The following is a 14,023-nucleotide window of genomic DNA, read 5'->3' as shown; positions in this document are numbered from 1 at the left end:
TTTTCAGTGGGTAAGATAAAATCTGTGGTCTTCAGGTCATCTTTTTCCAAAAAGACCAGTCTTATGCTGACACTCTGTTGACCCAGGAAATCTCCCTTTACCCTTGCGATTAAGCTCTGTCCTCAGACCTGAGGCTTTCAGGCAGAGTTAAGGGGCCTTGAACTTCTGGTTTTGGTAAGAGTTTTAACTCTGCATTTTCAGCCTCCTTGCACTTTAAATCCTCTGGAATAAAACTCAAGGACTATTCCTGCTCTAACAGTAGACATCTGATATTGACACCAGTCCTGTAGCCTACCGGTCTTCATTGGAACGAAGAGGATAATTCTGGAATTTTTATGGAAGAGGACTAAATTAATGGACAGAGTATTTGAAAACAATTTGAAGCTACATAATTTTTTTTTGTTTCTGTTAATAATTCTCAAAAATCAAGCATTACTATGAGGGCCTAGTTTTACAGGTCGGTGATATAACTTATTCGAAGAATAAATGGTTGCATGTATCTCTTAGACTAATGTCACTCCATTTCTAGTATGTAGACTAGGAGAGCAGATTATTCGTCTTCTTAATACTTTTTTTACCTTGCAGGTCAGTTTTTTTCTCTCCTCTTCCTCACTTCTAGGTCCTCTGGTAGTTAGTTGTCTAATTAACTTGGTTGTGAAACTGCCTCAAGCTATTGCTGAGATTTGGACAGCTGGGTGAATGAAGGCAGTTAAAGATTGGGCTCCACATTCAGGACTTGGAATGCCTATATTTTCAGATGATTGATGATAAAGCCATATACTTATATTGTAAACATCTTCTTTTCTGTTTTTGGCTATGTTTTTGAATGTTCAATTTTTAAATAAAAATGTTTCTGAATATTAGAGATGTAAAGAGATTTAAGTGGTATTTAAAGATTTTTTTAGGTATAGCAGCATAACTATGGTAATAATACTGTATTGTATATTTGAAAGTTGCTAAGAGTAGATCTTAAAAGTTCTCATCACAAGAAAAAATTGTAACTGTGTATGGTGATGGATATTAACTAGACTTATTGAGGTAATCATTTTGTAGTATTTACAAATATCACATCATTATGTTGTACACCTGAAAGTAATAAAATGTTATATGTCAATTATATCTCAGTAAAAAGACTAAAAAATATTTTGTGATTCAAATCAATCAGAGAACTCACTCTTAAGAATAATTTTGGAGGGGCGCCTGGCTAAGTCAGAAGAGCATGCGACTCTTGATCTCGGGATTGTGAGTTTGAGCCCCACACGTTGTACAGGTTACTTAAAAAAATAAAAAACAATTATGATTATAATTGGATAAGAACTTTAACTAATATTTGAGAAAGAGAAGATAAACAATTCTTGATTTTTATTAAGAAGGAAAACTACATGCAGTGACTAATGTTGCCATGTTGTTGTTGCCATGTTGTTATTTGTTAGTGAGCGATTGAATTGATAGTATTGGGAGTACTCTAACAAAATGAATTAATTTTCATATGTGAACACAGTATAAAATCTGAATTCTTGTTTCCTTAGAAGATGGGATTACCTTGTATAATGAAGTTTAAATAATCAGAGATGCTGTACCCAAAATCATTGTTTTAATACATTCACTTCTTACACATTAAGCCACCACCTAAGACTTCAGACTTACATCAGTGGGTAGCATGCATTAAAGATGATCCTTCTGTAAAAAGGGAATAAAATTCATTTAGCAACTTTAAACCAGCTACAAAGAGGGGGGTGCTTTCATAAATACAGAGCTGCTTTGTGAAAGCCCTGTTTTGGAGTCATGGTACTAAATTCAAAAGTGTGACATTGCTTTCCTTCCTTTTAGGAAATCTGTTTGGCCTATTTAGAGTGTTCTTTCCCCCTTCCCCTTCCTTATGTATTTTTCCTTATGAGTAGGAGAGAAGTAAAAGTCATTTTTACCCATTTGAAACCATAGCTTTGTTCTATTCTGAAATTAAGCTGATAAATTAAAAAGATTGCTTATGTAATCATATGCATATCCATATACGTATATTCATCATAATTACCAGAGTCCAGCCATTTCTACCGTCTCTACTCCATTCCAAGCCACCATTATGTCTTTGGGTCTCACTTGGAACTCCTAGTAGCTTCTTAACTGATTTCGTTTTGTACTATACTCCCTCCCCACCAAGTTTGATTTCTCCATAGCACCAAAGTGATTCTTTTATAATGAATATTGGATCAGGCCACTCAAAAATTTCACTTTTTTACTAATTAATTTCTGAAATCTTACAGTGAGTTTCAAGGCTGTACGTCATTTGATTTTCCTAAAACCTCATTTGTCCTCATTCTCTTCCTTTCCCCTACTGCAGTCACAGTGGCCTCAGTGATGTTCTCTAAACACTCTGCCCCACCTCCTTCCCTTAGGTATCCACAAACCTTATTTCTTCACTTTCTTCAGATCTCTTCTCTCACCTTGTCAGAAAGGTCTTCTCTGAGCACATCATCTAAAATCATATCCTTACTCCTTTCTCTACTCCCAGTCTCCCTTATTCCCTTTACCTTGCTTTATTTTACTCTGAAGCACTTAGTACCACCTGTATATTTATTTACTTATTTACTTTTGTTTATGATCTATTTACCACCCTCTTTAGAATGTAGATTTCATGAGGTCAGGAATGTTGCTTTATTTTCCACGGAATATCTAGCTCTTAGAGCTATGCTTTGTTGAGTAAATGAATGAGTGGTTAAATAAAGGGAAGAGAATTCTAGGCAGATGTGAAAAGCTTTGATGTGTTTGAGGAACTGAAAGTATTTCTCTGTGGACTTGAGGTGGGCGTGGTGAGTGATGTTCTTTCTCTTCAGTCTTTTAGAGGCCATTGCATGTAGTTTTGTCAGCCAGGCTAAAGAGATTAGACTTGGACTTTGTCCTGACGTATCATGGACGCTGCTCATTGTGTTCCATACTGATAAACTAAAAGTGTGATCAGATTAGCATTTTTAAATTTTTATTATTTTTTTAAATTAGCATTTCCATTTTATTTGATGTTTATTTCTTTAAAAATATTTTTTTTAAAACATTTATTCATTTTTGAGAGTGAGAGAGACAGAGCATGAGCAGGGGAGGGGCATAGAGAGAGGGAGACACAGAATCCAAAGCAGGCTCTAGGTTCCGAGCTGTCCGCACAGAACCTGACGTGGGGCTCAAACTCACGGACCGCGAGATCATGACCTGAGCCGAAGTCGGATGCTCAACTGACTGAGCCACCCAGGTACCCCCAGATTAGCATTTTAGAAAGTCTGGCTGCTGAAGATGAATGAATTAGAGTGGGGAAAGACTGTAGGCATGGTGACCATTTGGTGGACAGTAGTCTAGGGGCATGATGATGGTGGCCTGAACTAGAGTAGCGATGTAGAGATGGAAAAAATGGACAAATTAAAGAGATACACAATATTTAGGAAGCAGACTTCAGTAATGGATTGGATGTTGAGCAAGAAGGATAATTGCCATGGCCAGATACGTGTGAGATGCTATTCAGAGATCAGGCACAGGTTGGGCGGTACGGGGTTTATAGGTCATTGAATTCAGATTGTTTTTGGGGTGTTGTGTTAGTTTCCTAGGGCTGCAGTAATAAAGTCCTGAAAACAGATGGCTTAAAACAGTAGAAATTTATTGTCTCAGTTCTAGATGCTAGAAGTCCAAACTCAAGATGTTGGCAGACAGTACTCTCTCTGTGACTGCTCTAAGGGGGAGTTCTTTCATGCCTCTTTCGGCTTCTGGTGTTTGCCAACAGTCTTTGGTGGTCTTCGGCTGATGGCTGCATCACTCCTATCAGATGGCTCTATTTCCCATGTGTCTTCAGATTGTCTTGCCTTTGTGAGTGTCTGTCTCCGTGTCCAAATCTCCCCTTTTTATAAAGACACCAGTCATAATGAATTAGGGCCCACCTTAATAATCTCATTTTAATTTGATTACCTCTGTAAAGACCCTGTTTGCAAATCAAGATCACATTCGGTGCTATGGGGGTTAGGACTTTCAACATCTTTCATTGATGAATGATAGAATGTCACCGAAAAATTAATAGGATTTGATGAATTGAATTAATATAGAGTAGGAGGTCAGGAAGGAGAAAGAGCAAAGGTAAATCTTGAGTTTTCATGCTTAACTGCGAGAATGCTGGTACCATTGGAGGAATAGGAAAGTGGCAGGGGCAGAGGTGGGTAGGGAGAAGGTAGAGAGTTTCTAAGCGAGGTGAGGGTGGAGGGAGATGAATTTTGTTGTAATACTGTTGAATTTGGGACTGTATGAGATAGATTGGTTCATGATCTAATGAGAATTCAGGGAAGAGATTTTCATCTGGATAATTTGCTATGAGAATATTTGGGTTCTCTGAGGGAGAGAAGATAGAGGGAGGAGAGGTAAGTCTGAAAAGGAAGCTAAAGAGAGAGGGTTACTTTTTGACACGGATACCTTCATCCATTATAGAGAAAAAGTGTCTCATGAGGGGATCTATCCCTTTACTCTAAACGTCAGTTCTAGTGATGCCTGGATAGTGGATTTACTAGCTGCAGTGGTCGCTGCATGAACAGAAGTAGAGTTACCAGTTCCTGACAGCTGCGAGTCAGCCTCTGGGCATCTTGCTAAATTTCCAAATATAATTATACAGTAGACTTCCTTTAACAAATTCCATGTTCCCAGCTATAATTGTAACTGCTTTTCTTGCCTTTAGCCTGTTCTTTGTCTTACTGCTCTCCTCCTTATCTCCCCCTGCTGGTTAGAATTATCCTCTGGTCATTTGGGATCTGAGAAGAAATGACATGGTTACTTCAGTTTTCTTTCCTAAACATAGATTTACCAGTGCATACCAATTTCCTCTCTCCACTCTATTCTAAAATACATTTCTAGGAATACGGAGTAATGTTTTAAAACACAAACTAGCAATATTGTGTATTAATTTTCATTTTGAAATAATATGGAAGTACAAATTAGGTACATTGTATACTCTTTATGTAACTGTCAGAAAATGACCATCACAACTTATCCAGTACTCCATGTGATAGTTAAGAAAGTCTTAAGTAAGATTTTGCTCATGGCCATGCTTTAGACCAAGGTGCTTTTTTTTTTTTTTTTTGGAAATAAATTAAATTTTGCAACCAGAAATGAAGTCATCATAAATCCTACAACTATAATCCTGCAGTAGTTTCCAGGATTCATCACAGCAGTAATGTGTAAGATCAGAAATATGAGTGGGATTTCCTGTTTTCTCATCTATTTTTATCACCTAGATATCCATTATGAAAATAAATCACTTTTAAAAATGACTTGATATCCCTCACAAATATATTGTAGTTTTGGGGTGATAAACTTCAAGAATGTTATTTCCATGTCATTTAGATTATATTCTAAGTCATTTTAATGTCTTTCTTAAGAAATAACTAAAATGTATGGATTTCTGAATGTGCAGAAGAAGAGGCATGCTTGAACTCTTAGTCTGCAAGGGATGTAGTCCAGAAGGAATTATGGACCATTGTATGTGTATTGTTCATCACTAACTTATTCACTGAAAAATACTTAAGTGTATTTGCTATGTGCCAGATACCATGTTAAGTTGTTAGTTTACTGGGCTTTAGTTTGAAGAAAGAGATTAAAAAGGTATGGTTGAATATACTTGGGAATACACAGTGGTGTATTCAGTTGCCTAATAAAATGATTCTGTGTATTCTGGGTAGCTTTGGATACTGAAAAGTAGAACTTCTTTTACATAGTAATTGGTTGACAGTTTTTTGACCTCAGTGTAAGACTTCAGTATTTAATGAACAAACAAGAATAAAGTTCTGATAAAGAAGGCATTTTCTTGAAGCATTTAGAAATAAGCTTGAAGCCTTTTAGCATTAGATTGACAGGTTTTCCTTTTGTGAAAGAGGAAGTGAATAAGGTTATATTTCATGTTTGTAGATCCTTATCCTGTTATAGGAATAATAGAGTCTTGAAAAGCAGAGTTTTGGAATTCACCATTCTAAGAAATCTCTCCTTACCAGTAAAATTTTACACTCATGCAGTGAGGTTTCTGGTTGAGGAATGAAATCAGATTTGCAGGGGCAGAATATTTGCTGTCCTTGTTGTTTTGATTCCCAAGGAATGCTTACCCCTTAGCCTCAAATGTGCTGTGGTATTAGCTACTTTAAAATAGATTGCTCAAGACTCTTTATTTGGAAAACCTTAAATATGCATCGTGATGCATTACTTGCAATAAAAAAAATGAGGCTACAATTATATAAAACAAAACACTACAGCTGCTGACAGATGTCATTAACTACTTACTCAAACACAGATCCTTCAAAAAGGAACTGCTAGACATATGATTTGGGGAGTTAAGGTCATTATAGCTCAAGATGAAATACTGTTGCCCACTATATTTATGATTTTGGGTTTTTTTTTGTTGTTGTTTTTGTTTTTGGTAATTTATTGAGACCTTGGTATTTGATATAGTTAAAAAGTTATCCTTCTGAATTACAATTAATAAATATAGAAGGACTGAGGGAAATAGCAAATCACCATGAAGCAGATACCAACCACAGTAGTAGTTACTATAGGCAAGATATATCAATGGATGCCAAAAATAGGGTGCAAGTTTGAGGAGAAACAATATTTGCATAATCTAAAAGTATTTCTCTAAGATGTTTATTAATTAGAAACAGGAGAAAGCTGGCAGACACCAAGTGATCTAGATTGGTATCACCAGTAAGAAGACATGTTAACATCTGATAGGAAGGGGGTGCAATATCACTTATGTGATATTATTGCCAAAAATGTATATAACCTTAGTCTAATCATGGAAGAACATTAGACAAACCCACATTGAGGCATGTTTTACAAAATAATCAATACTTTTCAAAATTATCATGGTCATGATGGACAAGGAATTGTAACAGATTAGAGAAGACCATAGAGACATGATGTCTGAAGGCCATGTGGGATCCTGGATAGGATCCTTGAATAGAAAAAAGTAGGAAAAATAGAAAAAAAGAAAAGAAAGAAAACAGAGCATTAGTGGACAGCTGGAAAACTTTGAGTAATTTAGTTAGTATAGATCCAATGTTAATTTTATGTTTTCATAACTGCCCTGCAGTTACATATGATGTGAACGTTAGGGGAACCTATGTGAACAATATGTGGGAACTCTACTATTTTTACAACTTTTCTATAAGCATAAAATTATTTCACAGTAAAACATTTTAAAAAGCCCATTCTTCTGGAAGTCTGCTGTAGTGCTCTTAGCACACTCTTAGAGACTGTAAAGATGCTCCCCTAATATAAATGAAGTGTCTTTGGTTTTAGAAATAAGGATCTTGGACAAAAATCAGCATAGATTCCTATTGTAACAAATTGTGCTCAATACTGTGTTGCTGAACACCGTTTGTCATTTCATTTCCCCCAATCACCTTTTAATAACAATTGTAGAGATACTCAGGTTGTATAAATTGTCTGGAGATGTTATCTGGCCTCTGCTATAGTCAGTGGACTAGTATATGGGGAGAATTTGAAGATTATAAATAGATGATTTTCGAAAGTGACATAAAAAGTGAATGAATAGGAGGTACTTGGGGAGGTGTGTTCATCATGATTTTACCAAACAACTTCTACAAAGTGGCCATCTTTCCAAGATGTAAACTAAGTTTTTCGTGTTAAAAGTTTGTCCTTTTTCATACAGACCATACTTTAGATGGGTTTCAGCTATGAAGGAAGAACTCTGTGGGAGGAAGTGGACCATGGAATGAGCTTTCTGTTTTATTTTGTTAAATACATAGCACATCACCTATCATCCATTTGACATTAGAGCCACATAATAGAATAAAAATTTATTTAATTATTTTTTTGAAGTTTATTTATTTATTTTGAGAGAGAGAATGTGCATGTGCACATGCAGGAGGGAGGGGCAGAGAGGGAGACAGAGAATCCCAAGCAGGCTCTGTGCTCTCAGCGTGGACCTGACCCAGGGCTTGATCTCAGGATCCCATGAGATCATGACCTGAACCAAAATCACGAGTTGGATGCTTAACTGACTGAGCCACCCAGGTGCCCCACTAAATGAAAATTTATAATGCCCCTATCTATATATGGAAAACCATTAGTTATACTTACACACACACAAAAGTTTTATACCTACTGCTGCAAATATCACTACCAAACTAAACTTATTGAGGTCAGTGACTGTTGCTTTTAAAAAAGTTTTTGCCATCTAGAATAGTGCCTAGTTATAAATATTGAATGAATGAATGAATGAATACTGAGGACTGTGTAAGGTAGATTTTCATATGAAATGTAAAATTTACATGTCTATGTTATTTACAATGTTAGACTTGAACATTTAGAATCCAAGCCATCAAAGTGTCGGTTTTCTAGAAAATTAAGTCCTTTCTACAAATCTACACTTGCTTTTAAGAGCATTTCAAATTTTGTATTTGGTAATTTACTGATACTCTGAACATTTCCACATCTGGCTTTGTTTTTGTGTGTCTACAGCAGTGTGGATTTTGGTGATGGCAGGGCATACATAGCCCCCAGAAAGTTCCTTGGAGAGTTGACAACTGTGTTTTGCCTGATAAGTTGAAATTAGGGAGTGGAGAGAGTGAATGAAGAATTCTCCTGTGTCTGGGATATGACTTTTTGTTTTTTTTTTTAAATGTTTAAGACTTATTTTGAGAGAGAGAGAGACAGACAGACAGATAGACAGACAGACGGGGAGAGAGAATCCCAAGCAGGCTCCATGCTGTCAGTGCAGAGCCTGATTTGGAGCTTGATCTCACAAACTGTGAGATCATGACCTGAGCCAAAATGAAGAGTCAGATGCTTAACCGACTGAGCCACCCAGGCTCCTCTGGGATATAATTCTTAGCAGTCTTGTAAAACTTATTCCAGCCAGAAAATATTTGCAAAATATAGTTATTAGTATTATGCACATCATAAGGAGAATTTAATGACATAGCCAATTTGTGTCATTAGCCAACTTAAAACATACTCTTTGGAGTAATGCATCTGAATGTATGTACTGGAATATGCATACTGAAATTACTAGTGTCTGCTTTGTTAAAAAAAACTAATTTTACATTGTTACAATTTGTTTTTACAGACTTCATCAACCCTTTTTTTTTTCAATATATGAAATTTATTGTCAAATTGGTTTCCATACAACGCCCAGTGCTCATCCCAAAAGTGCCCTCCTCAATACCCATTTCATCAACCTTTTTGACACAAAGGTATACTTTATTTTTATTTATTTATTTATTTATTTATTTATTTTTTTAACGTTTATTTATTTTTGAGACAGAGAGAGACAGAGCATGAACGGGGGAGGGGCAGAGAGAGAGGGAGACACAGAATCGGAAGCAGGCTCCAGGCTATGGGCCATCAGCCCAGAGCCCGACGCGGGGCTCGAACTCACGGACCGTGAGATCGTGACCTGAGCTGAAGTCGGACGCTTAACCGACTGAGCCACCCAGGTGCCCCACAAAGGTATACTTTAAAAATGTAATCTTTTTGCTGGTTTAATTATTGATTCCTCTTAACCCCATTATGGCACATTATGTTTATCCTAGTCAATGCTTCTTTTCAAGGTCATTATTTATATTTCTAAACGGTAATTAATCTCCTTAAAAAGTAGATTTGGTTACCCTACTTTAAACTCTTTGGAGAAGTAGCTATGCACAATTGGGTGGAGGGGATGCGGGAAAGTTAATTGTTTCCACACTTAAGTATTACAGAACGTCCATAGGAAACTAAAATTACTTAAAGTCTCATTTAATTCTTAGCAGTTTTTATTGTGCCTAAAGTAACCATTAATACTGGTTGGAAGAAAGTGTTTGCAATTTTTATTTATTTTCAACGAGGAATATAGGCTTTATATTAAAAATATGTGGTTTTAATGTTGTAATTCATTTTGGTCTAAAACTTAGGGCAGGTTGGAAAGTTGATGATTAGGGGCTTGGGTCTTAGGTCTTCCAGATATTGTGATCTTGAGCAAGTCAGTAGGACTTTCTGAATAGTTTTTTTTTTTTCACCTATAAAATGTTGAAATTAAGAATAATTCTGTCTTTAGTGGTTTGTGAGGATTGCATCAATTAAACATGATGACATATATCTATATATACGGGCTGCCTGACTCCGCTTCAGATCTACTGTGAACGGTGGCCTCCCAGAGACGTGCTGTGCACTGTGCCTAGAACACAGTGCTCACACCCTGTGAATTGGCTCTGATTTTCTGTTGAGAAAATGCCTGCGAAAGGGTGTTGTAAGTTTGCAGTATTGGAAAAATAGGACCATGAAAAATCTTTAGATTTTTAAAACATGGTTAACCAAATTATTGCAGTTTTATAGGATTTTTATAATTTTTTTTTAATGTTTGTTTGTTTTAGAGAGAGAGACAGAGACAGAGTGAGAGCCGTAGAGGGGCAGAGAGAGAGGGAGACACAGAATCTGAGGCAGGGTCCATCCAGACTCTGAGCTGTCAGCACAGAGCTTGATGGGGGCTTGAACATGTGAACCATGAGATCATGACCTGAGCCAAAGTTGGACTTTTAACCGACTGAGCCACCCAGGTGCCCCTAGGATTTTTATATCACAGACCTAAAACCTGTACAAACTAATTCATTGAGGTCTTATTCAATAATTAATAATACCTAATTTTGAACCAATAAAAAAAGCAATACTGTGTAATACTATTTACAAGCAACAGATTTTGGGCTATTTCAAATCATTTCTTTTTATTCTTTTGCTGGGGAAAAAAGTCATTAGTCTGCATTTATAATCAGGACTAGCTTCCTGTAAAATTATTTATTTTAACTTTTTATTTATAGATTTTGAAATTTACAATTCTAAATACAGCAATAGTAAGGCACTGCATTTTTTGCAGGAAACAAAAAGCACAATTAACATAAAGTCAGAGCCAGCCACAAATAAAATATTCCAGCAAACTGTGTAAGGAAAAAAAAATGCTCTGGGAAGCAGATGCCAAGAAATGTTGCAAAGGTGGCTTTATTACATTGGAAAGAAAAATATATGGAAGGATTCGTAGTAATATTAGTGGGAAGAGGAGGGAGAGGGAAGAAGGGTGGGGAAGGTAGGTAGCAAATACTATTGAATGAGCTTTAAGTGCTGGGTGTAATTCTAAGCACTTTATACAGAATATCTCATTTAATCCTCCCAACTACTTTATGAGTGAGGTTCCCACTTTACAGATGAAACAGCTGGTGCTCAGATAATGTTAAGTAATTTTTCCTGTATAGCTAGGATTCAAACCCAGACATTTTGGCTCTGGAAGTAATGTTCTTAACAACTATATACATACTGTATAGCCACTGTCTACACAGAATGTAAATAATGTACAGAATGTAGTTTGTGTGTTTTTGTGGCTATTTTTTTTTAATGATATCATTGGATTTCCTTCGACCAAAGGTATTGATTTGGCCCTTTAAAAAAGTAATTGGTTAGGGGTGCCTTGGTGGCTCAGTCGGTTGAGCGTCTGACTCTTGACTTCAGCTCAGGTCATGATCCCAGATCGTGGCTTGTAGCTCAGGGTCAAGCCCTGCTTCAAGCCCCACATGGGGCTCCACACTCAGCATGGAAACTGCTTGAGATATTCTCTCTCTGTCTCTCTCTCTCTGTCTCTCTCTCTGTCTCTCACCACCCCCTTCTGTCCCTCTTCCTAACTCATGCTCTCTCTCTAAAAGAAAAGAAAACAAAACAAAACAAAAACTAATTGGTTAATTGTTCCTTGTTCTCAGTAATAATAACCCACTTGAAAATACCTCAGTGCTATTACCTATCTTCCTAGATGGAATTTTTTTAACATTTCTTCCATGGCAGCAGAAGGTATATTAATACATATGATAGTTTCATTTACATAGTTCTTTTAATAATTGTCAAGACAAGTGCACAGATGAAAGCATAGAAATGGTGAAGTGTGGTGTGGGATTATATCACTTACCTTTTAGGCAGGTATTGTTCTTGGATTTTTTACTTCCGGGAAGACTATCTTGCAGCTAGTGTGAGTATTTCATTTCTTTAAAAGAATCTCCTGTAGTAGAGGCTTACTATGTAATTGATTACATTATTCTAGGGATGGAAATCATGAAACTCCCATAGTTCTTTCTTCGAGAAAATACTTTATATATCAAAATATTTCCTTTCTGTTTGACAAATACCACTGGATTTTGCTTTAAAGATAAATGTCATTTTTTGTTTTGTCTTCTAACTTAGGCTGTGGTAGAATCAAATGAGCAATAGTTTTTGATGGCTAGCAACTGTTCTTTTTTTTTTTATTATTGTAAAAATCTTTAAAAAGAGTAGTGACTAAATTATTTTATTCTTAGACATTTTCTTTCCTTTGCCTTTAAAGTTTTACAGTTGTCTTTCTCACAGCATTGTCCTGCTCAGCCCTAAGACCTAACTTTCACATTAGCCAAATTTTAAGAGAAGTTCATAGTTTAAGAGGAAATTTTGGGTACAGCGTTTTGGCCAGATCTGAGATTCCCTATTATAATTTAAAAAGATCTTTGGGCACCTGGGTGGCTCAGTTGGTTAAGCATCCAACTCTTAATTTCGGCTCAGGTCATGTTCTCATGGTTCATGGGATTGAGCCCCTGGTCAGGTTCTGCACTGACGGTGTGGTGCCTGCTTGGTGCTTGGGATATATTCTCTCTCTCTCTCTCTCTCTCTCTCTCTCTCTCTCTCTCTCTCTCTCTCTCCTTCCCCACTCACACATGCTCTCTTTCTCTCAAAATAAATAAACATTAAAAAAAAAAAGATTGTTGAGGCAATATTTATTATTTGCCTTAATTCAGATAACTAATTCTGGCTTATTTTCTCTTAAATCAATTTTTTAAAATGATAGATTATCTACCTTAACTATACCAAATGGCACATGATTTAATAAGAAAGTTCTAACTGTATAAAGTCCCAGGGAGTCAGGAGATATACTTGCGGAAGTGTGGAATTTGGCATTTTTGTTATTGTATGGACACACCAATCTCCCATACCCCTCAACCTTATGTCACCTGTATTATACTCCTCTGTAGCTACCTCACCCTGGTCAAGAAGAGGGCTGTTTGTGTACTTTGTTCTTGGTAGAGTGTAGAATTGACTGAAGCAGGTTTGGCAAATGTGGTTTATGTGTACCCTTTTTCCTATGCTTACTGCAGATATCAGGTCATGGCATACTTTCTTGCTTAGCCATGAAATGGTTTTGTAATTTTCTCAGCCTCTGCAAGCTGTTCCTTTCTCATAGAGTTTCCATGTGAGAAAACTTATCTCCTGTTGTTGGTATAGAGTTTGGGATGATTACCAAAAGTTTTGTATCTTTTTCTTTTCATGCTTAGGATTTGAGGTAGCCCAGGATTAAGAGATCTTACTGTCTTAGGGTTGGTAAGTTTGCTAGCAGTTTAGTAACCTTTTAGGTGTACTTAAAAAATTTAGATTTAGCACAACAAAATCATTCCCCCCCCCCCCCCCAAAATACCTTTTTAATGAAATATTGTATCAGGAAGCCTTTTTAAGATACTACTGCAGTTCATTTTTGGGCAATTATCCCCCGATAAATTTGTACTGAAAAAGTTTTCCTTGGTTAGGGATGAGGAATAGGTTGTATCTTGCAATCTAAATCCATTTCATTGATACGATTGATGTATTAGGATTCACTAGAGGAACATAATATGGGGTGTGTGGACCTGGGGGGGAGGAGATTTTAAGGCATTGGCTCCTGTGATTGTGGAGGCTGGCAAGTCCAAAATCTGCAGGGTAGGCCAATAGGCAAGAGCTGGTGTTGCAGTTTAAATCCAGAGTCCCTCACTGGCAGAATTACCTCTTCTTCAGGGGATATTAGTCCTTTTTATTTTATTTAAGACTTTCAGCCAGTTTGATGAAGCCCACCCATACATTAAAGAGGGTAGTCTGTTTCACCTTCAATCAAAATCTTTTGATTTAAATGTTAATCTCATCTAAAAAAGTAACCATCACAGAGACATCTAGAATGATGATTGAATGTTTTTTAATTTTAGAGAGA

At 36.5% G+C, this 14,023-nt stretch overlaps 1 protein-coding gene across 8 annotated transcripts in view; it reads left to right on the top strand.

Annotated features, from left to right (window-relative positions):
- TBC1D5 (TBC1 domain family member 5) overlaps positions 1-14,023 on the top strand; it is a 536,588-nt gene that overhangs the window by 75,641 nt on the left and 446,924 nt on the right. The window contains exon 1 of one of the 8 annotated variants that reach the window (XM_042999062.1): positions 2,549-2,807. The exons of the other annotated variants lie outside the window; for them this stretch is intronic. The gene's annotated coding sequence lies outside the window, so the exon portion shown is untranslated. Of the gene's footprint in view, positions 1-2,548; positions 2,808-14,023 lie in introns of those variants that run through there. 8 annotated transcript variants of the gene reach the window in all.

The sequence above is a fragment of the Panthera tigris genome, chromosome C2 (assembly GCF_018350195.1).
Source record: "Panthera tigris isolate Pti1 chromosome C2, P.tigris_Pti1_mat1.1, whole genome shotgun sequence".
Taxonomy (NCBI): Eukaryota; Metazoa; Chordata; class Mammalia; order Carnivora; family Felidae; genus Panthera; species Panthera tigris.
The sequence above is the reverse complement of the archived record's forward strand: the minus strand, read 5'-3'. Positions and strand labels throughout refer to the sequence as shown.